General features: G+C 50.1%; 1 long non-coding RNA gene across 1 annotated transcript in view; it reads left to right on the top strand.

Moving 5' to 3' along the window:
- Positions 1-9007: 9007 nt before the first annotated feature.
- Positions 9008-26991, top strand: part of LOC144691921 (uncharacterized) — a 50853-nt gene continuing 32869 nt past the window's right edge. The window contains exon 1 of the long non-coding RNA XR_013579232.1: positions 9008-9093. This is a non-coding gene — a long non-coding RNA (uncharacterized LOC144691921). The remainder of the gene's footprint in view (positions 9094-26991) is intronic.

Genomic DNA, 26991 nt, shown 5'->3' with positions numbered 1-26991 from the left:
GAGGTCTCAACCTGGTGAAGCTACAACACAGGACTATTTATGTGCCAAACAGCATAAGCAGCAAGTGATAGACAGGGGTAAGTGATACTACAACCAACGGATCAGACCTAAGACCTGCAGTCCTGCCACATTCAGTCGTGAATGGTGGTGGAAAATTAAACAACTCACTGGAGGAGGTGGCTCCACAAACATCCCCATCCTCAATGATGGAGGAGCCCAGCACAGCAGTGCAAAAGATAAGGCTGAAGCATTCACAACAATCTTCAGCCAGATGTGCCGATTGGATAATCCATCTCGGCCTCCTCTGGAGGTCCCCAGCATTACAGAAGCCAGTCTTCAGCCAATTCGATTCACTCCACATGATATCAGGAAATGGCTGAAGGCACTGGATACTGCAAGGCTATGGACTCTGACAATATTCCAGCAATAGTACTGAAGACTTGTGCTCCAGAACTTGCCGCGCCCCTAGCTAAGCTGTTCCAGTACAGCCACAACACTGGAATCTACCCAGCTATGTGGAAATTGCCCAACAAAAAGCAGGACAAATCCAACCCGGCCAATTACCGCCCCATCAGTCTACTCTCCATCATCAGTAAAGTAATGGAAGGGGTCATCAACAGTGCTATCAAGCAGCACTTGCTCATCAATAACCTGCTCACTGATGCCCATTTGGGTTCCGCCAGGGCCACTCAGCTCCTGACCTCATTACAGCCTTGGTTCAAACATGGACAAAAGAGCTGAACTCCCGAGGTGAGGTGAGAGTGACTGACCTTGACATCAAGGCAGCATTTGACCGAGTGTGACATTAAGGAGCCCCAGCAAAACTGGAGTCAATGGGAATCAGGTGGAAAACCCTCCGCTGGTTGGCGTCATACCTAGCACAAAGGAAGATGGTTGTGGTTGTTGGAGGTCAGTCATCTCAGCTCCAGGACATCACTGCAGGAGTTCCTCAGGATAGTGTCCTAGGCCCAACCATCTTCAGCTGCTTCATCAATGACCTTCCTTCCATCATAAGGTCAGAAGTGGGGTTGTTCGCTGATGATTGCACAATGTTCAGCACCATTCATGACCCCTCAGATACTGAAGCAGTCAATGTCGAAATGCAGCAAGACCTGGACAATATTTCCAGACTTGGGCTGACAAGTGGCAGGTAACATTCGCACCACACAAGTGTCAGGCAATGATCATCTCCAACAAGAGAGAATCCAATCATTGCCCCTTGATGTTCAATGGAATTACCACCACTGAATCCCCCACTATCAACATCCTGGGGGTTACCATTGACCAGAAACTGAACTGGACTAGCCATATAAATATTGCGGCTACAAGATCAGGTCAGAGGCTAGGAATCGTGTGATGAGTAACTCACCTCCTGACTCCCCAAAGCATGTCCACCATCTACAAGGCACAAGTCAAGAGTGTGATGGAATACTCCCTACTTGCCTGGATGAGTGCAGCTCCCACAACACTCAAGAAGCTTGACACCATCCAGGACAAAGCAGTCCACTTGATTGGCACCACATCCACAAACATTCACTCCCTCCACCACCGACGCACAGTAGCAGCAGTGTGTACCATCTACAAGATGCACTGCAGGAATTCACCAAGGCTCCTTCAACAGCACCTTCCAAACCCACGGCCACTACCACCTAGAAGGACAAGGGCAGCGGATAGATGGGAACACCACCACCTGGAAGTTCCCCTCCAAGTCACTCACCATCCTGACTTGGAAATATATCGCTGTTCCTTCACTGTTGCTGGGCCAAAACCCTGGAACTCCCTCCCTAACAGCACTGTGGGTGTACCTACACTACTTGGTCTGCAGTGGTTCAAGAAGGCTGCTTACCACCACCTTCTCAAGGGCAATTAGGGATGGGCAATAAATGCTGGCCCAGCCAGCGACACCCACCTCCCATGAATGAATAAAAACAAAATGACTTGCAGTCTGTGCAAGGGAGCTGCCCTCAGCCAGAGAGGAGTCAGTCATTCACAGAGGCTCTGTGAAGATCTATGGAGTGTCCTCTCTGCAGGTCATCATCATCCTCCTGGAATTGAGCGATTATTAGGGCCTCCGCTGTATCCCCATGACATGAGCCTCAGCACTGAGGGTATGTGCGCTGACATCAGCCACAAAGGAGTCAAACATTCACAGGCGCAAGGTGAGGGTGTCAGGGCTGTCCTCACTGCATCTCGCCATCATCCTCCACAGATATTGCGGCTATGAGGGCCTCCAGAGTGCGCCTGCCTCATCTGGCCAGTGCGATGGCCTCATTGCCAGCGCCCCCTTCGACGTCCCTCTCATCAGAGGAGATGTGCAGTTATTCGGTCTCTTCCTCAGCAACGGTCTTCCCGCCATGGCAGCACCAAATTGTATAGTGCAGCAAGTGATAATGATGCGCAATACTCTCAGTGGACTGTATTTCAGTGCTCCATTGGACCTGTCGAGGCACTGGAACCTCATTTTCAAAATGCCTATTGTTTGCCCCACCAAAGCCCAGGTGGAGTCTCATTATACCGTCACTCTGCTGCAGTCTGAGACACACAGGAGTCATCAGCCACGTCCTCTGTGGGTGGCCCTTGTCCCCGAGGAGCCAACCCTGCAGCCTCTGTGGATCCTGGAAGATGTCAGGGATCTGAGACCTGCTAAGGATGTAGGAGATGTGGACGGTCCCTGAAAATCATGCACAGACCTGAGGATGTGTTTGTGGTGGTTGCAGACCAGCTGAACATTCAGCGAATGGAAGCCTTTGCGGTTGATGTAGTTGACTCTTTGTTGCCATGGAGATCTAAGCGCCATGTGAGTGTAGTCAATGGCACCCTGCACCTGTGCAAAGCCAGAGATCTGCGCAAATCCCAGCGTTCTTGCGTCCTGGCTTTCCTGATCCATGAAGATGGCATCCATGTCCCCATGGTGCCAAATCCTGCAGCAGGTGGTATATGTAACCGACCAGTTCCCTAGACACACACAGTCTTTGGTGACACTGGTTCTCAGTCATCTGCAGGAATGACAGGTGCAGTCTGTAGACCCTGGGCCTACTGAGGTGTCTACGAGCGATGGCTCTCTGTGGATCTTCAGCTGCGTACACAGCAGGCCCTGCTGCCCCTTCATCTTGAGGGCGGTGCTCCTTCCTTTGCTGGGCCAGGCGCCTCTGCTGTTCTCTTCTCCTTCTTCTCTGCTCCCTGTAAGCTATGAGGCAAACTGCTAAATCACCAGGCTACATGATCCTGATGTTCTCCTCCTGCAGGATCAAAGAGAGAGACACATGGATTTGCATGGCAGTACTAAGAACCTCTCTTAGTTAAGTCTGAAGCCCCCTTCATGCATGCAGGAGAGTGCTGGCCACCACTTGGATGGCCAGTGTGTAACGCACTCATTGGCTGTCCGAAACCTCACCCACCTCCACCCCAATCCACTTGACCAATTGGTGGCAGCATCGGCCATTGGACTGCATGCTGTGCTCTGAGCTCAGGCGCAGGCATTCTCCTAAACCCCACTGCAAGGCTGCGCTGTTAGCTTGGACCATGATGGATACTGGTCCAAACCTTAATAAAGACATTGCAAGGGGCTGTGAGCACCTCTGCCAGTGACTGCACCATTGCCTGCTTTAGCAAGGGGATTCTACAACTTGCCCAGTCGGCCAATTGTTCACTGCCCCCTAAAATGCACATTAATTTGCAGCCTACAGCCAGGAGTGAAAAGTTCTGGAGCATTTGCTGGCACTTTCATGCTCTTGCGTTGCATGAGGGGGCAGAGAAGCTTCAGAGGCCGAACTCCAAGCATTTCAATGGAGCTGCAGGTGAACAGTCTCAGCTGTGGAAGAATGCTCATTTTCAACAAGCTTTCCCAATAGCTTGGCCGCTTCCCTCACCCTCCCCCGCCCTCCTGGCATGTGCTAGTTTGCTGCCTTCAATCTGTGCTGCCTTGACCCCCCACCCCTGGCCAGACCTGCACTGGAGCCCTTGCATTGGCAGCTCACTGAAAGCTGGTGGGAAAATGTTACTTGCCTGTGACCCCACCAATGCATGGTGCCTCTTCCTTGATGTCCTATGGACCATGCTTGCAAGTGCAAGGTTGTGGGCACTCACCTCCGAGCTCCCCTCGAAGTTCAGGTCGCCAGGTGCACGCCTTTTAAAGGCGGTTGTGAAGCACACGGTTCTGAAGTTACGGTGACATGGGGGGTAAATTTGATGTGGGGGTGAATGACTCTGGCGAGCAGGGCTTATAATGAGATGCTAAAGGACCTGATGTGCAGCAGTGGAAAACACAGCCCACCACTGAAGGGTGGAGCGGACAATCGCAAACTGGTACCACCATGCCGTTAAACAAATTTTAGCCTTCTCGCTATATTTTCCGCTCATGCCCGCATGACATCCGCCTCCAATGGGACCAGACGATTCTGTCCCTAGTGAGAGTAGTTAAACGTTGATCAAGCTCTGTGTTCTCTCAGGAAGATTTATATGACAACAGTTTCAGTTATAAATTGCAACTTGAATTGATGTCCTGTTACTGTGTGACCCTGTTTAGTACTCCTTCAAAGGGCTGGAAGGTTGCCTGTGTGTTTTGCAGCAGTGAAAGACCAACAGGAAATACTTGATGTCTTACATACTTGGGCTACCTACTTGAGAAAGGAAATTTATTATAATCTCACTGTCCTGAGACATGTCACCTTCCTCCTCATGTGCCAACAAGTTCTCTGGGTTGTTCTGACAACATTCAACTTGTCCGTTATTCTCTGAACCACCCTAATGCATGGACATATGGAATTCAAGCTGCAGACATTGGTGGAGTCTCATGCATTGTGCCATTCCTGCCCAAATTGCTCCCTGATAGGAATTTTCACCCTTCTAGGGCTTTGCAAAATTAACCAATACAACACATTGGTGCTTAGTAAATCAGAGCATGTCTGCCATTTATCCTTAACCCTAACACAGGGTCCTACTTAGGACATCCCACCTCCTCAGACAAGCATTTTGAAACATTGGTGAATACAAGTTCCATCTACGATGTCTTTGAACCAAAAGAAATCAAGCTGGCATTTCATAGGCATGATGGTCGGTAGCTAAAAAACACAGATATAAATCAATTGGCAAAAACTCAGAGGGACGATGAAGGGGCTTTTTTTTAACACAGCGACTTGTTATGATCTGGAATGCTCTGAAAGGATGGTTGAAGCCGATTCAGTAACTTTCAAAGGGGAATTGGACTTATATGGCGAAAAGGAGATATTGACAGGTCTGTAGGAAAAGAACTGGGGTGTTGGGTTAATTGGAAAGCTTCTCCAAAGAGCCAGCAAAGACACAATGGGCCTAATGGTCTCCTTCTGTGCTGTATGGTTCTATGATTATTTTATTTCAGTTGTGTAAGAAAGTTACTGACACTAAAATATTAGCAGTGTGACTGATGAGGCCCAGAATGCTAATTGCACTTTACAATAATTTGATACGACCTAGATGCTGAAGGTCACAGGGTGCTAATCAGTACCTAATTCGTCCTCCTGCAATTATATTATTGCCATGGTAACTTGTGAGGATATTGACAATTTTAAAATAAAACACCACTTGGACTGATGGGAGTGAATAAAAAATCAGGTCTAACTGGCTCATTAACAGCACCAACACCACCACATGTCATCTGAGCTATTCCTGTCTCCATGGAAACAAATTTAGATTTATGTGAAGGAATTAATTATTTTAAGGGGTACACAAAGCATTTGCTGTTTTCAATTCCCAGCGTGCACACTATTGTAATTAGTTCTGTCTTTCCAGCTTTTATTTATTTTTTTGAAAAGATGGTGGCACTGAGACACTGCCTTAAAATGAAGGCATCGTGTGAAATCCCTGAGAGATGGGCAGTTAGCTCCAGTATTCTGCACTGGTGGTTGGGTACCTACTTCAAATCGACAAAGTAAAAGTACTTGAGCTTGGCACGGGGCATTGCATTTTGCACAGAGGCCAAAATGGCGGCATGCATGCAGTCAATAGGTGTATTATCCAGTCCTGGGATGCCATGCTACCTAGAGAAATGTGTTATGTGACCTGTTGCTCCATTGGAACAGAAGGGGAACTGTGTAACTCACGTCATAAGACACCTAACTCCATCGTGATGGAGAGCAAAACTGGCACTGTATGCATGATCAGTGCTCAAAATAGAATGACTCAGCATTGTATCCAATTCTGGGCATCAACTTTACGAAGGACATCAAGACATGGAGAGGGTACAGAGGAGACTTACTGGAATGGGTCCCAGTTGAGGGGCTTCAGTTATGTGGAGAGGCTGGAGACGCTGGGGTTGTTCTCCTTAGAACAGAGAAGATTATGAGGAGATTTAATAGAGGTGTTCAAAATTCTGAAAGGTTTTGATAGAGTAAATAAGGAGAAACTGTTTCCACCGGCAGATGGGTCAATAATCAGAGGACACAGTTTTTAGATAATTGGCAAAAGAACTAGTGGGAAGGTGAGGAGGATTTTTTTACGCAGCAAGTAGTTATGATCTGGAATGCACTGCCTGAGTGGGTGGTAAAGGCAGATTCAATAATAACTTTCAAAAGGGAACTGGATAAGTATATGAAAACAAAATATTTCCGGGGGAGCGGAGGGAGAGCACGGGATGGGACCAATTGGTATCTCTTTCAAAGAGCCAGCATGGCCACAATGGATCAAATGGCCTCTGTGCTGTAATATTCTATAACTCTGAGGCAGAGATTCACGGCCTACTGTGACTTCTGTGTTATTGTTGGTGACTTGCTGGTAGCCTATTGGATCTGCAGATAAAAACAAAATGTTGGAAAGACATAGCAAGTCCATCAGTACCTGCAAAAACAGATTCCCATTTGAGCTGCAGACTCTCAGAACACTCAAATCTGCATCAGACCCCTTGCAGCCTAACTCGCTCACCTTGTCCTTCAGGGATGGGAAACTACCACCCCAAGCTGATCTGGCTCCAATCCCACACTCCATGGTCAACTCAAGATGCCCTCACGGTAACTCGAGATGGCCAACAAATACTGCTTTGTCAGCGCCACTCGCATCAATATCTGAATTTGTTCTTTATATATGTGACAGATCCATCATAGTCTCCCAACTTCTCAAGTCACTGCTCATCAGCCATCTCAGATAGTTCTGGGGCAGTCTATTTGATGTGTTGATGCCACTGGTACCTCGGGGTCCACAGTTCATGCCACCTTATATCATGGGCGCTGTCCCTTGTTTTTCTCAGTTCTTCTCTGTCGAGTGCTGCACTGATGTCACATTCTGTGGTATCCAATATAATCGAGGCTATTGCTCGCCTCTCCAGTTCATCAGCTCTGAGGAAAGCAAAATGGTCTGCACCAGCTGCTGTATCTCTAGTTATAAAACACTACAGTCAACATACCAGGCATATAAAGAGAGAATACTGGAGAACGCAGCCACTTAAATAACAATTCTGTTGTCATTCGTTTAACAAGGGCCCCCAGAGGGATTCAGTGCTGTGGTGCTGGGATGAAAATGAAAAGGTTGAAAATGTCCATGTTAGATTATCGATTATTGGAGCCTTTCACCCTGATTTGGACTCAGGCCACGAGTGTAAGTTAATGAGTGCCAAAGTGGGAATGATTCCTCGCCCGCTGGATGTAAGTGAGATTTCAGCTATCAGGAAGCCATTGCCATGGAGTGAGCAGATGATGAGGATCAGGATAGCATTGTGGTTGGGGGGGGCGGGTGAGTGAGGGGAGTCTAGGGGAAGCTTGATGTTTTCCGATGGATCCATGGGAGCCCTCTTGCCCCTCCTGACTCACAGGAAACCATTAAAAAACAATTGAACTTATTCCTCAGTCTTCTGACAGCCATCTTCATTACTGCCAGGTTTCTCCTCGGAGAATCCCAAAACACTTTACAGCGAACGAGGTACTTTTGAAGCACAGTCGGTTATAATATAAGAGACATGGTAGGGGGAGGGTGGTGGTGTTGGTGCGGGGGGGGTGTTGTAAGGGGGTTTTGTCAACAGCATGCCATTCCTGACAGTGTAACCTCGCTTCCGCTCTCTTGCTTTTTCCTGTTTCCCACACGATTACAATTAAAATCTAAAGTTCCAGCAGCATCCACGGGAAACACTCGCGACCATACAGCAGGAGAAGCTTTTCAGTGGTGAAACCCCCCCATCGGCTCGCTGACAGTGTTGCAGTTACGGGCGGGCTACCAAGGAGTCTCCTGGACCAACCGGAAGGCTCTATATCAAGGCCGAAACTTTCCTACCCAACTCCATTGTCATTAATATAAGACTAATGGAGAGCACAACAGTGACATGGGTGTTTGTTCAAATTTAAATTTCACTTGTAAATATTTCACATTGCATTGGCTTCACGTTATTCATTTATGGATCATCATTATTTGTTGAGACTTAGCTTAGTCAGAGAACTAAATGTACTGGCAACACCTCCTGGTTGGCACACATTGATGATTACAGGGGAGTTAGGGACATTCCCTTTATTGTAGGAGAAACAATGTTGTGTTTTTTGTTCAGTTTATTGAATGCTCAGGTTAGAGTCTAGTTTTTTACTCATCACTCTGTGGGAAATGGCATGCTTAGCTGGCTCTCCTATCTATGCATTGTAAAGAACATTGTCCCAGATCAGTGTCAGCAGGGATAATTGAAATGTTGTGGGTAAACTTAAAACCCTGTAAGGACTCTGTTAGCCAATACCCTGAGATGGACCGATATTTGGACAGTACTGACACCACCTTTTCAGCCCCTCATTTTTTTTACCTTGATTGGCTGTTTCTACCACCCCTCCCCCCACCACACCAGACACCAGGCCCTTCTCACTTCACTCCTCCATGCCCCTGACCCCACCATCAGGCCTCCCGTGTATTCATTTTCCACTCTTCCATGCTGAAGCCCACATCGCACCTCCACCCCTCACCACTGACTCATCCCTGCCAGTCTCAAGTCTCCACATAAGCTGCCATTCTCCTGCTCCCCTCCCTTGTGTAGTAGAGTTATAAAATTGCTGACCTTACACACAAACTGCACAAAGCGGATTGGTGCATCCAGCTTCAAACAAACCTGAACCAGGTGCCAGGAGATTCTTGAGCGCCGCTGGCTTTAACTTGAAGGTAGGACATAACTTAAAAAAAGTTTTACACTAACAAGTATTCGCGGCATACAAAATGTATTACAAGTACTAACCTGCCACAGGGTGACATGAGGCTCGATACATTGCAAACACGCTGCTGACTTAATCTTTGCATCTCAACCCGCCACCAGGAAATCAACATTTCGCATCCCGTCTCATTAGGTCACCCCACACACCATGTTTCCAACTCTTGCAGCCTCAATAAAATCCTCCCCCCACCCCCGTCCCCACCAAGATAGCCAACTTGCGCAGAGCAAGGTCCTGTAAGAATCTCATTTACTTTTATGATGTTGGTTGATGGATAAACATTGGCCAGGTCCCTGGTCTTCTTCAAAACGGTACTACAGGGCCTTTTTCAGAGAACTGATTGGGCTCAGTTTAACGTTAAAAGATGTTACCCCTTCAGTGCTTCACTGGAGTGTCAGCTGGGGGTTTGTGTGCCCGAGTTTCTGGATTGGAACTTGAGCTCGTGGCTTTTTACCTCAGGTTCCATTGAGCCACAGCTGACACCGAGGTGGAATTTTCCAGCCCCTCACGCCGGAGGGATCTTCCGGTCCCGCCGATGTGAACGGAGATTTCATTGGCTCGCCAGGGAGCTGGAAGATTCCGGCCTGAGTAACAGTGTGAAATGTTGAAGCATTAAGACTGAGTGGCCTTGAAATTCAAAGTCCCCTGAAAAACAGACATGGGAATTGTGATGGGTAATTAATTCACGCCTGTTGCTTTCGATGCAGGCAGCCTGCCAAACTTCAGGCTGCCTGCTCATTTCACTTTTGTAATGTTTCAAATGTCTAAGGTCACATGTGCGGCTAGTCATCTGAATTTTGTAGCCGCATTTCTCAATGGACAGCGGTCCACAGCCTAGGAAACTCTTTCGAGTTATCAACAGTCACAGATTGCAACCCTTTCAAGTACAATCACAGTTCTTGGTTTCCAGGAGTGGGACATGAACCCACGACCCTCTGATTCAAAGGCGAGGGTGCTATGAACTGAGCCACAGCTGACACCTCAAACAGCCTAGGAAACTCTTTCGAGTTACCAACAGTCACAGATTGCAACTTCTTTCGAGTACAATCACAGTTCTTGGTTTTTTTTTCCAGGAGTGGGACATGAACCCACAACCCTCTGATTCAAAGGCAAGGGTGCTATGAACTGAGCCACAGCTGACACCTCCAAAAATTCTTTCGAGTTATCAACAGTCACAGATTGCAACTCTTTTAAGTACAATCACAGTTCTTGGTTTCCGGGAGTGGGACATGAACCCACAACCCTCTGATTCAAAGGCGAGGGTGCTATGAACTGACCCACAGCTGACACCTCCACAGCCTAGGAAAGTTGTCCAAAGAGGCATGAGTGGTCAATGGGGCATGCTGATGTAATTAATAAGTCTTCGGTTGATGCTCTGAACAAGTGTTTTCCTAAATGTGATTGCAAACCACTGATGTCAATTGGATTATTAGAGCTGCAATCAGATGGGGATCATTATGTTCAATTGAATGAGGCAATATTCTGTGAGTCTTTCTGAAGAATAGTTTGCTGGAATGTATAGTCACTGAGAGCTATTGGGCGAATAATATTTCTCGTAATGTGGCTGGACAACATGCTATATGCTAGTCATCACTGTTAATCCATTGCACTTGGCACAACGCATCTAGTTAACCCACTCAATCCCAAAACATACCAGGTGATTGACATCCTAGGGAAGTGGGTTAGATTGACATGGGGTGGGGGGGATTTTTCCCTCGTCAGGTGGGCTCGGTGGGGGTGGACGAGTGCGGGTGGGGGTGGTCAGGAAGCCAACGGCTGCCCGCGATCTGGACCGGACCGCAATGTCACGCTGGCTGGCCAATGAAGGCCCGCCCAGCGTGAAACGTGACCAGCAGTGCTCAGCGCTGCCTGTGTGGTGGGGGAGAGGAGGACGAGCGAGGAGGTTCATGCCTGTGCGCATCTACACGCGTGAAAATCTCCCTGAGGCACAGAGCTGCCTCAGGGAGATGAACAATTTAAAACATTAAAAATAAAGTTTTCTTAAATGTTAGAAAACACGTCCCCTCATGTGACTCTGTCTCATGAGCAGGGACATGTTATTCATTAAATTTAAAAGTTTTTATTTTAATTTTATTTGCTGTTGGAAACCTCATCCTGCCTGTGGATGAGATTTCTTAAAAAATGCAAAGGCCGCTTGGTCTTTTCACCTGCCTGTCAACCGTTGGATGGGTAGTGAAAAATTCATTCAATTGCCCTTTTAATGGCCGTAATAGGCCTTTTAATTGTCGGCGGGCACGCTGCTGACTGAAATACCGCGTGAGTGTGTGATTATGCCAGGACACTCGCCCGATGTTATCGCACGTCATTTTACACTCGGCTGGGTCGGGCACCCATGTGCCCAACGAGTGGAAAATTCTCCCCCTGGTTCTTTGTAGTCTCTTTAATGGGCGCGGCTCAAGCCAGAGCCCTCCAATTGAGGACATAGCAGTGTTTTATTCAGTCAGTGTGAGGCTATTCTGGAGGCAGGACGATTCTCTGCTGTTAGGGTTTTACCATTTAAGAAATGGGCAACCAAGGGTTCATTATGACAAATGAGTTCAGGAGAAGCATCTTCGTTACCCTTGATATATTAAGGGGATGAGATCTCACTGCAGGTGCCCCTTCCCCTCAAGGATGCAGCCAGGGACACTTGGGCTCTGATAGAGATAAGGACCAGCAGCCAGATACCCTGGGGCCAACCATCCAGGTGAGTCTGGGAGTGTCCAACTGATCCCACCCCCTCTGTCTGTGAGCCCATCACTTGCTGCTCCACAGGCCGAGGAGGGTGCACCTCCCCCACAGCAGGAGACCCAAAGCAGGCCAAGGCCTCCAAGTCTCAGCCCTCCAGAGGACGCCTGCCAAGGTCATCATAGACAGCAGAGCGTAGCAGTCAGCAGGCTGCCTCCACCTCTGCTGTGGATGTCGGGGATGCACCAAGACATAGCGGTAGGGTTAGGAAGATCAAGAAACATTGGGAGCACAACAATGGCACGAGTGTTCACCACATGTTTATACTTTCCACCAATGTAAATAGAATTGCACCCATTCCACATCTCCTCTTGTGTGTGCCTCCTGTGTATACTGAGTTGTCTTGTGCTCGATCAGATGTCACATAATGTTCCCTCCCCACACTTATCGCAGATTTCACATTCTGTGCCTCTGGTTGATGTTGTGTGCAGCCATCACAGCATAGTGTGTGTCCCTTCTCAGCTCATTCCCGACATCACTGATGCCTCATCCTCAATGTAAAGTGTGCACGTGCAGGACATCTCATCGACATGCATTATAGGTTCAAGTGATGTTGACTCTTGGTTGTGTAAGATGGAAGCTCATGTAGTCCCCTAACTTGTCTGCATTGTGGAAAGGTGATGGTGCAGTGTAGAAGGAGTTGCGCATGGAGAAGGGTAATCAGTCCTTTAACTGCATGCTCTTGGTCATCTGTGAGTGTTTGCAATCTATGTGCCCATACTTGGAGGTCATGAGCATTGTCAACTCTACCAGTGTACATCTGCTAAGCTGACCAATAAGTGTGTGCACCTTCCCCCCTCAATGTGCTGGTGCTCTGTCTCTCGCTCACAGCTGTAGCTTTAAACGTCTTGCACCTTGGAATTGTCTGCATGGTGCCCACAAGGCTGTCGTCAAAAAGAAGGGATGCAGCACTGGCCCATTGATTCTGTTTAGCCTCCCCTCGCCTAAGCACTTGCCGGGTTCAGCGATTCTACATCCATATGGAGATGTGTTATGCTCAATGGAACCATTGAGCATACTCTCGATGCTCATATGTTAGCTTGATAGGAAGACAATGCTGAGGGCAGAAGTGGGCAAGGAGCTAGGATGGAATGCAGCTGATGTGTGCTCTTTATTATCAACAAAGCAGAACCTTGAGGACTCCATGGTGTGTCTGCATTTTCAGGGTTGCAAGTGCCAGGGCTGACCATTATGGGGAAATGATGGTGTCGAGGAGGAAGCTTTTTCATGTCTATCAGGCAAATGTGTGAAGATTATCATCGTGAGGTGATCTATGTCCATTGAAAGGTCAGGCTAACTGGAGCCCCGCATCCCTAACTGAGAGTGGAGGGTCTCAATGTAATGGGGCTTAAGGTAACACTGAGGACTGAGTATCTGAACAAGCGCTAACATCTGTTGAACGTCCTCACCAGCCTTGCCCAAGTCTAGCCTAGCAATATCACCATCAATGTGACACATAAAGTGTTTTTCCATTGCTGGAGATGGATCTCCTTGAGGCACTTTGTCAGGCTGAAGGTACTGCCCTGAGTCCACTGAGGACTCCAGTGCAACTCCTGCCTCCTGCAGGCTGCCTTAGCGATTGGGATGCTGGAGAGGCACTTGAAGAGGCAGCACCTTCTGTCGTGTGATGCCGGAATGTCCTCCTGCAGTTGGTACCTCATCTTAGCAAGACACGTGCCCCTGAGGCTTCATCTTCCTTCAAAGGGTTAGGACATGGTGAACAAAATATGTAAAAACTCAGTCTCAGAATGAAGAGGATGGCTGAGAAGACTAGCCACCCTGGTGGTGATGTGGGACCATTATGGCAGGCACTGGTCTGACAGGATAATCACTGCTGCTTGTCATCATCCTCCTGGGCTATGAGTGCCTCACATGCACTCCTGCCTCATCTGCCCTGTGTTATGGCTTCTTCCCCTGCAGCCTTGGCTGCCATGACCTCACTGCCCTCACCCCTCTCGATTTCCTCTTCATTCGAGGAGATGGGCAGCTCCTCCATCTCAGCATCTGGCAAGTCCTCTCCCCTTGCAACAGCAGGTTGTGCAGGATGATCTGTGAGATCCTCTCGGGAGTGCACTGGAGTGTTCAGCTGGATATGTCGAGGCGTCGGTATCACATCTTCAAGATGCCAATGGTCTGCTCTACCAATGTTCGTGTGGTGGAATGAGCATCATTTTACCTTCCCTCAGTTTGCGGCAGCTGGACAGACGTCACCAGCCACGTACTTTGCAGGTAGCCTTTGTCACTGAGGTGCCAGCCCTGGATGTGGTGTGGCCCCTCAAAGACGTCTGGGATCTGTGATCTACCCAAGCTTGAGGAGTCGTGGCAGCCTCCTGGGTATCTCATACAAACTTGCATGATGTGTTTCTGGTGATCACAGACCAGCTGCGCATTGAGTGAATGAAAGCCTTTCCTGTTGATGTATTACATTGCCTGTTGTCGGGAGCTCTTTTAGCTACATGAGTGCAGTCAATGGCATCCTACACCCATGGGAATCTGGAAATAACAAAGCCCAGCTCTGGCTGCCTGGCTAGCTTGATCTCTAGCCCAGTGCACATAATTGTGGACCGTCACCTCCTGTATGCACTTGTGAGTGGAAGCTTGAGAGATCCCACAGAGGTCCCCAGTGGAGCCCTGGAAAGAGCCACTCACTTAGAAATTAACAGCAGTGGTGACATTCAGACCCACTGGCAAAGGATGTTTTTCCAGTTGTTACGAAAGTATAATAATTTTCATAATATTATTTATTGTAAAAGTAGGCTAATAGTGGGGCTTGGATAGTTTCTGTGTGTGTGTGTGTGTGTGGGATTTAATTGAATTGGAGACAGCTGGTCTGGAGGTTTGGAAGTATCAAAAGAAGTTAGGTAGAGAGGGGTTTGAAATGCTAAATACATAAACATGGCTGAAGTCTTAGAACATAAGGTATGAGGAGAACCTGCATCTTTAGATAAATCGGGGCAGTTTGAATTTCAGAGATAGTAGGATGTTTACATCTAGCCAGATAAGCTAGGCCAAGCAGTGTGTTTATTTTTCCCACAGGTTACTGACCAAATTAGCACCGTGAGAAGTTTTATATTATGGGAACGTACATTTTCAAAGACATATGGTACAATGAAATTTACAGATTAAAAAGAGAGAAAACGTATATAAGGGAGAATGAAAGGCTATGTTGGGGGAGGCCCTGTGACATCTAGAGAAGTTTGAAAAACAGCCTCCATTATGTCTGCATGAGTCTGCTAAATCCAGCCCTTAAAGGTGAAAACTGTGCTGATCTGTCTTTCCAACTTTAAAATCTATTTTGGGACTGTTGCCTTACAAGGGGGTGTGTTTGGGAGTCAGGTTAGGTAGGAATTTTAGTATTTACTATAGCATTAAGTAACTGGAATCTTATGTATGTGTTTGACATCTTTTCTTTTGTTAAGAAATATTTTAATTTAAAACTTTCAAACTCTAAAGGTCTTAGTGGACTCATTACTTCTGATTTCTATGCTCACTCTTCACGTAATAAATACAGATTGCAAAGCCATTGTGATCACGGAACTATGTTTCCCTCATGGATTTGGGTCCACCTGGTACACATCACCTTCCATGTCATAACACAGCCCCCGTGACAGCTACTCATGGACTATATGGCAGATGTGAGCCGCCAGATCCTTGGACATGCGGAGGTGTCGACGACACTGTCTCTCGCTCATCTGCAGAAAAGACATGCATCTTCTGTACACCCTTGGTCTTGAGAGGCGCCTACACACAGTGTTTCTGTGAGCCTCATCCTCTGGGTCTGGAGGGGGCCCTGTTGCCCCTTGCTCATCAGGGTGAAGCTCCTCCCCTTGGCAAGCCTGGCACTGCCATAGCACTCTTCTCCACCTTTCCTCCTGCCTGCATGTGATGATACAGCCAACATTAAATACATCTTCCACCTTCCTGAAGGTTTCCTCTCTGCAAGAACATTGAAAGAAAGACATGACTGAGCATCAGCCTCCAAAGGCTCTCTTTCTGTCGCTGACTTGTAAGTAATTGTGTGTTCAAGGGCTTGGTTATAGTCTAGGAACCTATTAGCCAATACAATCCTGGCCATCACAACGACTGCTCTCAGTGCCACAGTATGCTGCCCCATTGCTGCCTCTCCCCAGCCCCATTTCAGTAGATCTACTGCTGTGAGATAGATTTGGCCAGGCGCTTGGGTGTCCTGCATTTATTTGAGATGATAAATTACTCATTCAGTGGACTCTATGACTACATCCTTTGGAATACACATGAGGGCACATGCTCTGTGAGGGGATGAGGTTCTTTTTGGGGGTCCTGGGAGTTTCCATCTCTGAACCTGGCAGCTCCAAGGTTCTGAGGTGGGCTTTCCAAGAGGCTTTTACCATTTGTCCAGGTGCCCACTTGTTTTTGGAGTCATTATCACACTGGGGAATTACCACGATTGGTACAGTGGGTTATTGCAAGGAGATCAATGATTGGAACGCATCGGAATTAACGCCGTGTGAATGTGTTATTACATTGAAGGCTCCAGATTGCCTCTATAGTTATTGAGATGCTCCTAAAATATGTCAGCTGTGCTTTCCCCCTCATTTGGTAATACAGATTCCAGATGGGTGTGCCTTTAATCGGCCCCGAGTGATGTGATCCACTCCTCCCAGAAGCCCCAAAGCCCACCCCAGCAGCATTTTATCTGAGCTTTACTTCCTGCTGCACCATCACCTGAGGTTCCAAGAAGGTTTTACCACCAGACCAGCTTCAATCCTCCCTGTGTGACCATGGAAATCCCTCCCATCGTCCTGGGGGATTCAGGTTTCCCTCCCTCCTATTACTCTCAGTCCTCCTCCTGTAATCCTTGATCCCACTGTAATTGTGATTGATATCCCTGTGCTACCCCCTGAGTTGTTTGAGGAGGGATGTGCCTATGTCCCATGTAGACCTTATCCCTCCCCTCTACACTACCTGTTCCTCATCTATTGGCAGCAGATGCCTCCCCTGACTGTGACTGAGTGCTCTGTGGCCGAATACTATGCCAGAAACCCCCCCACCGGACCAGCGTGCATTAGGTGATGACCACATCCTGCGCACACTGTGCTGGGCATGACTGACATTGGACTGACATGCCCTCCTTGTCCCTGGACTGGGACTATCTTTGGAAGCTCAGCAATGTAAGCTGAAGAACTCCTTCAGTCCGCAATCCTCCCACTCTGGCCTCCACTCACTTATACCTTCTGTAAAGGGCTCTTTCCCAATTCCGGCCCCGACTTGCTTATATCTTCTGTAAGAGACTCTCTCTTAGCTATGGCCCAGGCAACGATTCCCCCACCCCACCCCTCGGTCATGTGTCTGAGCGCAACCTTCCCGGTATTCCCTCTCCCCTCAGGCAAGCCCTTACCCTCCCTCCCTTTCCTTGCCTCTGTCTTGTCTTCCCCCTCAGTTGAGCCCTTGCCCTGCAGCACATTACAACCCACCTCTGCCTTACCACAGGTCTGGTATATAGAGCCTTGCCTCTGTAACCACCCCCCCCTCCTAGAAATTGAATTGGTGCTGCCTGCGAAGTTGGCATGGAGTCCGAGGTGCCACGAACGCTCAAGGTTGGCGAACAAACCTCAAAGTCACGAGCAAAGTGCAGGTTGCAGGTGCACATTGCTGAAATGCGGTTGTGCATCATGTTGGTGATCCAGTGTGGGGGCGTGATTCCGGAGAGCTGCCTTGATAATGAGCATCCATGATATTCTAATGTATTCAAATAGCGTTCCTGACATAGCACAGTGGGAAAAGCGCGCCATCATTGAGGGTGGGAGTGGACAATCGCAACCTGCTTTTATGCTGATGGGAAGCTGACTTTTGCCTTCCCGTGATATTTTCCCTTCTTGCCCACCTCAGGGACTGGAAAATCCCAGCCATTGTCTGGGCAGACCCTATGACTTTGTTAGAGGGCTAAGCTTATAAAGCTGCAAATCATGTCTATTTTCCCCTCAATATTCTCCTTTTGAAATGGACCTGGACAGTCCCAGGTGTGAGATGGGTCTTTTAACACCTTTGCAGGAATAATGAATTTCAATCTCTATGAGGTTTCACCATCATAATGTCCTTACAATGAGGTGTGAGGTTCCACAAGGATGAGAAGGGAACTCATTTGTTCTTGTAACTCCTGTTGGAAGTTTCCAGGACAGATGGCCAAACCTTTGAGTCATGTGACCTGTAGCAGCCATCTTTTGGTTCAGCAAAAGTCCATTTTAAAATAGCCAAAAAAGAATAGAGTTTGATGTAAGCAGTTTTGATATCTTTCATGTCTTCTTGACATGTCAGTGGTTTCACCCTCGGGGGAAATAAATGAGTTCCATACCAGACCCTGGAACACTGCCTCCAGCTGGTCTAAGTGATCACTCCAGGTGTCATCGTAAATGATCAAATCATCCAGGTGCACTGCACAATTGCTGAGGCCAGCTACTATCTGGTTTGTCAACGGCTGAGAGGTTTCTGGGGCATTTTTTTAAGGCCAAAGGGTATGACCCTGCACTGGTATCGGTCATCCGGGGTGACACAGGCTGAGGTTTCTCTTGCCATGGGGATTTGCCAGTGCTCTTTTAAAAGGTCGATTTTGCTGAGGTAGGCTGAGTGGCTTACCATGTCGATACAATCCTCAAGGCATGTGATTGGCCCTGGTTACCACATTTACTTTCCGGTAGTCAATGCAGAGCCATTTTGATCCATCCGGATTCGGGACCAGTCCAATGGGAGAAGCTCCAACAACTCAGGCTAGGCTCAACTATATCATGATCTACCATGCACTGGGTTTCCTGTCTGGCCTGAGGCAGCTTGTCAGGGCTCAGTTGGTAAGGGTGTGGTTTGATTGTTGGGGAGTCTCCCACATCCACGTTGTGGACCATTAGGGTTAGACGCCTTGGTTGGTCCCTACAAATTTCTCTAAATGTTTGGGACAGGGTGATGACATTCTCCCTCTTTGGCGTGCTCATTGGGCACTTATTTTGTATTTAATTTGTCGCTGTGTGAAAATGCAGCTTTGTTCAGGGAGCAACAGGAATACAAACTAAATTGTCCTTTCTAAATGAACCTATCATTATAAATGGCAGTAAGCGGTCCTTGTCAAAATGTTCTCTGTAATCATGCTTTGCACAGGCATAAAGCAATTTGTTGTAGACTTTCATTCGTTGGCAGTCCTTAAGAGTGATCAGGTAGGAGAATGTTCACACAGTGTCAGCAGAACCAGTCCAGCAGTGCAACATCAATCAGACAACCATGGTCTGAGTGATGTATCCTGTTTCACAGGCCACTGCCATCTACTAATTATCTCTCCTTGCTTTCGCAGGCACATCTGGGAAACAGCCGACGGAGTCTATGACCCAGGGCATCCAATCAAACCCCTAAGAAACCTCTGAAGAGAAATATGAAGGCACCCTCCCTGAAGTCCCGTCACAGCGCCCACCCTCACCCTCCACCAGCGCAGAGACACACACCTTGGTGGGACCTTGCTTTAGAGTAGCTCCGGGACCACAATCTGGTGAGCACATCACACTTTCTGATCCACAGCAGGCGGAGGCAGGGACTTCCCAGGTCCCCGGCACTCGGAGGACTGCTGGAGGCCAGAACGTTGTTGAGTCCCAGTCAGATGACAAGTCTCTGGACTCGGTCATGGCACAATTGCTGGAGCTGCAAAGGCAAGTTCAGGAACATCAGGAAGGGATGTCCGCTGCACTCCTCAGATTGCAAGGCACGATAGAGGAGTCTGTCTGTCTTCAGGCTGAGGTGATAGCGCCGGCATTGCAACGCACTGAGGCCAACACTGGCAGGATGGCGGCCGTCATGGAGACCTTGATCCGAGACGTCGCTCCTGCACTGCTGCGTGGGCTTAACTTCATCACTGATGCCATTTTTGGCCTCCAACAGTGTGTACGCGAGAGGGGTGCCAGGCAGCTCGATCTCACTCCAGCTACCCCTTACACTCACGGAGTCAGCCAGGGGCCCTCGGGCACCCATAGGGAGGAGGGTCAGCAGGTGCATGCTCCAAGGCCATCCACCCGGGTGACTCTGGGAGTGTCCGGCCCATCCGAATCCTCTCTTCCTGTGACCTCCGCAGCTCCAGCTTCACTGCCACACAGCAGGACCCCGAAAGCAGGCCGGGGCCCTCCAGGTCTTGGCCCTCCAGAGGACGCCCGTCAAGGTCATTACAGACAGGGCGTAGCAGTCAGCAGGCTGCCTCCACCTCAAGTGGATGTCTGGGGAGCACCAAGACGTAGCGACAGGGTTAGGAAAGTTAAGAAGAATTAGTTGCACAGCCTGGGCACGGGTGTTAATCACTTGTACATAATGTTCATTATTGTCAATAAACTCCCAAGAATGTCTCCCTGCCTGTGGCTCCTTGTTCTAATGAGCAATGTTCTTGTCACTCAGATGTGAAACTTTTCTACACAGGATAAAGGCAGGTGTCTCAGTCCAAGGCCTCTTCCCTGTGCTTGGTGCAGCCTTCAGACCAAAGTGATGGTCCAGCCTCACACTCCCTGGAGACATTACTGATGCCTGCACCTCGGCGATGCTGGTCATTGATGCCAGGATGTAGTGGGCAGGTGCTACAGAGTTCTCTCATACTCTCTAAGTGAGCTGGCCCCCATCTCTTCAGCATCTGTGACCAGTGATGCTGTGCACCAGCTCCTGAAGGGTTCAGGTGCTGAAGGCAGACAAAGGATCAGATGCTTCTAAAATTTCATGGCTGTGTCTCTATGATGTGATCCTGATCACAGAGTGCAAGTGAGCTGCCCTCAGACAGACAGGAGTCAGACATTCTCAGAGGCTATGTGAAGATCTATGGAGTCTCCTCACTGTCGCCATCATCCTCCTGTAATCAAGTGACTATTAGGGCCTCCACTGCGTCTCCATGACAGGAGCATTCTCACAGAGGGTCTGTGCGCCGCCATAAGCCAGACTGGAATCAAACGTTCACAGATCCAATGTCGGGATTGATGGGGTCACCTCACTACATGTCGTCACCATCCTCCACAAATCTGTGAGGCCCTCCCGGGTGCGCCTGCCTTGTCTAGCCAGTGCAAGGGCCTCATCCCCATCATCGTCAACTCCGATGACCTCCTCAACCTCATCCCTGTCAGTGTCCCCCTCATCAGAGGAGACCTCCAGCTCCTCCATCTCCTCCTCAGCCAGCTCCTCTCCCTGTTGCAGCGCCAGGTTGTAAAGGGTGCAGCAGATGACGATGATGTGTGACACCCTCTGCGGGACAGTATTGCAGGGCTCCACCAGACCGGTCCAGGCACCGGAACCTCATCTTCAGCATCCCAATGGTCTGCTCCACCAAGTTACGAGCTGTAGAATGAGCCTTATTATAGCGTCGCTCTACTGCAGTCTGAGGCCGCTGCACGGGTGTCATCAGCCACGGCCTCTGTGGGTAGCCCTTGTCCCCGAGGAGCCATCCCCGCAGCTTCTGTGGACCCTGGAAGGCGTCAGGGATCTGTGACTGACCAAGGATGTAGGTGTTGTGCACACTCCCTGGAAACTGTGTGCAGGCCTGCAGGATGTGTTTCTGGTGGTCACACATCAGCTGCACATTCAGTGAGTGAGAGCCCTTGTGGAGGATGTAGTTCACCACATGTTGTGATGGGGATCTGAGCACCATGTGAGTGCAGTCAATCGCATCCTGAACCTTTGGGAAACCTGGGGTTTGGGCGAATCCAATGGCCCTTACATCCTGGCTGTCCTGGTCCCGGGTGAAATGCACAAAGTTGTGGTGCCATGGAGAAGATGGCATCCATGACCTCGTGGATACTTTTGTGGGTGGCGGCTGTGAGATCCCACAGAGGATACCTGTGGGACCCTGAAAGGAGCCACTGGTGTAGAAATGGATCTCCGTGGTCACTTTCACAGCCACTGGCCTGTGGTGTCAAACCCTGCAGTAAATGGCAGATGTGAGCAACCAGGTCCCTAGACATGCGCAGTCTTTGGCGACACTGGTTCTCGGTTATCTGCAGGAATGACTGGCAGTGTCTATAGACCCTGGATGTCACTAGGCGCTGACCAGCCACAGCTCACTGTGGCTCTTGGGTGACATGTGCGGGAGCCCCAGCTGCCCCTTCTTCTTGAAGCTGCTGCTCCTGCCTCTGCACAGCCAGGAGCCTCAGTAACTCTCTCTTCTGTCGTCTTTGCTCTCTGTAGGCCATGAGGCATACAGCTGGTTCACCAGGCTCCATGATCCTGATGTACTCCTCCTGCAGGATGAAAGAGAGAGAGATACATGGTTAGCATGGGTGTACTAAGGGCCTGTCCTGGTTAAGTCTGAAGGCCCCTTAACGTATCCTGGAGAGTGCTGGCCACCACTTGGATGGCCAGTGTTTAGTGTGCTGCATTGATGCCCAAAACCCAACCACTTCCGCTCCACTCCACCTGACCGATTGGCAGCAGCTTTGCCCAATGGACTGCATGCTGTGCTCTCAGCTCAGGCCCAGGCATTCTCCTTACCCACACTGCAAGGCTGCACTGTTAGCTTGAACCATGTGGGAGACTGAAACAAAAACAGAATTACCTGGAAAAACTCAGCAGGTCTGGCAGCATCGGCGGAGAAGAAATCAGTCAACGTTTCGAGCCTCATGGCCCTTCGGCAGAACTGAAGCATAATTAGAAGAAGGGAGAAATATAAATTGGTTTAAGGAAGGGGGGTGGGGGGGGGTTGTGGGGGGAGAGAGAGACATTGAGGGTGTGGTGATTGTGGAGATGAGCAGATAATCAAAAGATGTCACAGACAAAAGGGTCAAAGAGGTGTTTTGTCTGAGAAAACTAGGCACTTTACAGCCTTCCGGGCTGAATATTGAATTCAACAACTTTAGATCTTAAACTCCCCCTCCCCCCATCCCCACCCCGTTTCTTTCCACCCCCACCCCCACCCCGCTTTTTTTTTTCAATAATTTATAAAGATTCTTCTTTCCCCACCTATTTCCATTATTTTTAAATCTAAAACTAAAACCTTGTTAGCCTTTCCACCCCACCCCCACTAGAGCTGTACTTTGAATATCCTGTCCTCCATTCTTAATTAGCACTTTTCTCAGACAAAACACCTCTTTGACCCTTTTGTCTGTGACATCTTTTGATTATCTGCTCATCTCCACAATCACCACACCCTCAATGTGTCTCTCTCTCCCCCCCTCCCCACCCCACCCCACCCCACCCCACCCCACCCCACCCCACCCCACCACCCCCCCCCTCCCCCCACCTTAAACCAGTTTATATTTCTCCCTTCTTCTGACAATGCTTCAGTTCTGCTGAAGGGCCATGGAGGCTCGAAACGTTGACTGATTTCTTCTCCGCCGATGCTGCCAGACCTGCTGAGTTTTTCCAGGTAATTCTGTTTTTGTTTTGGATTTCCAGCATCCGCAGTAGCTTTTAGCTTTTTGTTTTTACCATGGGGGAGACTGGTCCAAACCGGGATGATGACATTACAAGGGACTGTGATCACCTCCAGCAGCGACTGCTCCATGGCCAGATTTAGCAAGGAGATTGTACAACGTTCCCAGTCATCCAACTGTTCTGCAGTCCCCTAAAACACTCATTAGTTTGCAGTCTGTGCCTGAGGGGTGGAGGTTGGGAGGGTGGGGGGTGGTGCCGGGTTGGGGGTGAGAAAAGCTTTGGAGCATGTGGTGGCACTTTGATGTCTCTGCATTGCTTGAGAGGGCAGATAAGCTAGAGGCCCAACTCCAGTCATATCACTGTGGCTGCGCCTGAACTGTCCCAGCTGCAGAGGAATGGTCACTTTATACAGGCTTCCCTAATGTGTGGCCACTTCCCTCGCCCACCCTACCCCATACCCCAAATGTTTGTGCGTTATATTCTAAGGCTGGGCTGCCCTTGCCCGCACCCCTCCGCCTCCCCACGACTGGATCAGACCTCCCCTGACCCCCCCAACTCCCCTCAAGCTTGAAGCCCAACAGGCGACCCTGGCGAGTGCTGCACTATGTTACTGTGTACTCACCTCTGAGTTCCCCTCAAAGTGCAGCTCGCCAAGTGCATGCCTTTTATACACTGTTGTGAAAGCCCGGCGACGTGGATGGATGATCCAGTGGGGGGAGGCGGGAGGGTGAGGGAGGGATGATTCCTGAGGGCTGGCCCGAAAATTACATGCTGATGTATTACGATGAAGTTCTCAACGCCCGATGGCGGGAAATGCAGCCCGCTATCGGCGGGCTAAGCGGACAATCGCGAACTGGTTTCATGCTGTCGTGAAACCGATCGCTCCATATTGTCCGCTCATGCCGCCAAACACGCCCGACGTCGGTGGGCACAGAAAATTGCACCCAGTGTCTCTGAGCTTGTCTGTTGAGTGTATCTAACTCCCATACTTGGTTTACCATGTTAAAGCTGATCCTATTTCAGAAGCATATTTGTACAAGAGGATTTCTCAGTAAAATTTGCCAGTGAGTCTACTGAGTGCCTCAGGCAGTCATTTACTCATTCTACTCTGCTGGGCCATACTGCATGCACATTCCTTGAATTCAGAGGTAATGCAGCACAGTAATATACCCCATATGTACTTGTTCCCTCTGAGTAACATCAGCAGAATTAAACACTGTAATTTTCTAATTAAGGTAAACTAGAAGCTTGTGTTGACCAAATGTCTCCGGGACCACAGCTTCATGCAAAATAAATGACTGAGTGAATTGGTTGCAAAATCTCACAGGAATTGCCATTGACATGCCAAGAATGATTTATTTTGTACTCAAATGTGCATGAGGTTTGTACAATAGACAACGATAGAGATTGCAGAAGCAATCACTCACATTTATATAGCATTTATATAGCATTTTCAACATGGAGGAATGTCTCCTAATGGGCATAAAGGAAAGGGCATTGTACCAGGAGAGAGAGATTGTGGCTGAGGTCGGGTGGGGACATTGGTGGTGGCAGGATGGGAGGGAAAGGGCAGGGTGGGAGGGAAAGGGGGGCAGGGTGGGAGGGAGAGGGCAGGGTGGGGGGGAGAGGGGGGCAGGGTGGGAGGGAGAGGGGGGCAGGGTGGGGGGGAGAGGGGGGCAGGGTGGGAGGGAGAGGGCAGGGTGGGAGGGAGAGGGGGGCAGGGTGGGGGGAGAGGGGGGCAGGGTGGGAGGGAGAGGGCAGGGTGGGGGGGAGAGGGGGGCAGGGTGGGGGGGAGAGGGGGGCAGGGTGGGAGGGAGAGGGCAGGGTGGGGGGGAGAGGGGGGCAGGGTGGGAGAGATAGGGGGGCAGGGTGGGAGGGAGAGGGCAGGGTGGGAGGGAGAGGGGGGCAGGGTGGGAGGGAAAGGGGGACAGGGTGGGAGGGAAAGGGCGGGGTGAGAGAGAGAGGGGGCAGGGTGGGAGGGAAAGGGGGACAGGGTGGGAGGGAAAGGGGGGCAGGGTGGGAGGGAGAGGGCAGGGTGGGGGGGAGAGGGCAGGGTGGGGGGGAGAGGGGGGCAGGGTGGGGGGAGAGGGGGGCAGGGTGGGAGGGAGAGGGCAGGGTGGGGGGGAGAGGGGGGCAGGGTGGGAGAGATAGGGGGGCAGGGTGGGAGGGAGAGGGCAGGGTGGGAGGGAGAGGGGGGCAGGGTGGGAGGGAAAGGGGGACAGGGTGGGAGGGAAAGGGCGGGGTGAGAGAGAGAGGGGGCAGGGTGGGAGGGAAGGGGGACAGGGTGGGAGGGAAAGGGGGGCAGGGTGGGAGGGAAAGGGGAACAGGGTGGGAGGGAAAGGGGGACAGGGTGGGAGGGAGAGGGGGGCAGGGTGGGGGGGAAAGGGGGACAGGGTGGGAGAGATAGGGGGGCAGGGTGGGGGGGAAAGGGGGACAGGGTGGGAGGGAAAGGGTGGCAGGGTGGGAGAGAGAGGGGGGCAGGGTGGGAGGGAAAGGGCGGGGTGAGAGAGAGAGGGGGCAGGGTGGGAGGGAAAGGGCGGGGTGAGAGAGAGAGGGGGCAGGGTGGGAGGGAGAGGGGGCAGGGTGGGAGGGAGAGGGGGGCAGGGTGGGAGGGAAAGGGCGGGGTGAGAGAGAGAGGGGGCAGGGTGGGAGGGAAAGGGGGACAGGGTGGGAGGGAAAGGGGGGCAGGGTGGGAGAGAGAGGGGGGCAGGGTGGGAGGGAAAGGGCGGGGTGAGAGAGAGAGGGGGCAGGGTGGGAGGGAGAGGGGGCAGGGTGGGAGGGAGAGGGGGCAGGGTGGGAGGGAAAGGGGGGCAGGGTGGGAGGGAAAGGGGGGCAGGGTGGGAGAGAGAGGGGGGCAGGGTGGGAGGGAAAGGGGGGCAGGGTGGGAGGGAGAGGGGGGAGGGTGGGAGGGAGAGGGGGGAGGGTGGGAGGGAGAGGTGATTGAAAGGTTATGTGAAGAGATGGATTTTGAGAAGATTTTGAAAGTTAGGGGGAATAGGCCAGTGGAGATATTTAAGAATGGAGTTCCAGAGAATGAGACCAAGATGCTCTAAGGCACAAGGCACAATGATAGAACAAGCAAGAGGACGAAGGGACTGGCAGTTGACCAAGCGGGCAGGGGAAAAGTGTCAGGCAGCCGGAGGCCATTGCTAAGGGATGAAAGGATGGATATAGCAATTGGGTAAGTCATGGGGAGTGTGTTTCAGGAGGACATTGCAATTGTGGGGGCAAGGAGCCAGGGAAGCACAGGTCTGAACTTCCCTTATGGAACTGAATTCCTGAGCCCTCTGAGCACCACAAGGAGAGTTTAAAAAACTACTTTCTGAAATTTTCCACTTGGGTCGTTTCTGATGTTGAGCCCTCATCCCAACAGTTTGATCTGACAGGAAAGTCACAACCATTTCGCCATTTCAGGCCTTGGGCTGGAAGAGCAGTTGTGCCTGGTGACCTCAGGAGAGCAGGTTAAGATAATGCTTGCGAGTTGGGAACATGATATTGGTGGGCGAGTACCAAGGGCAGTTCTAACAGCCCACATGCCTGGTTTGAATTCCACCAGGTGGGCATGGTTAAAATCACTCCTTTGACAACTGAGTGTAGCAAGGTGGCGCTGGATGCCATCAACACCCATAGGCATATCTCATTCCTCTAGATGATGCTGCAAAGGGATAGCATGAAGATAAAGAAGAGAAAGTGCCGAGGATGGATCAGGGGCAGCCAATGCAGGATAGAACAAAATAGTCATTCCTGTAGATGC

Source organism: Cetorhinus maximus, chromosome 16, assembly GCF_964194155.1.
Source record: "Cetorhinus maximus chromosome 16, sCetMax3.hap1.1, whole genome shotgun sequence".
Lineage (NCBI taxonomy): Eukaryota > Metazoa > Chordata > Chondrichthyes > Lamniformes > Cetorhinidae > Cetorhinus > Cetorhinus maximus.
Note: the sequence above shows the minus strand (reverse complement) of the source record. Positions and strands in the feature narration are given on the sequence as shown.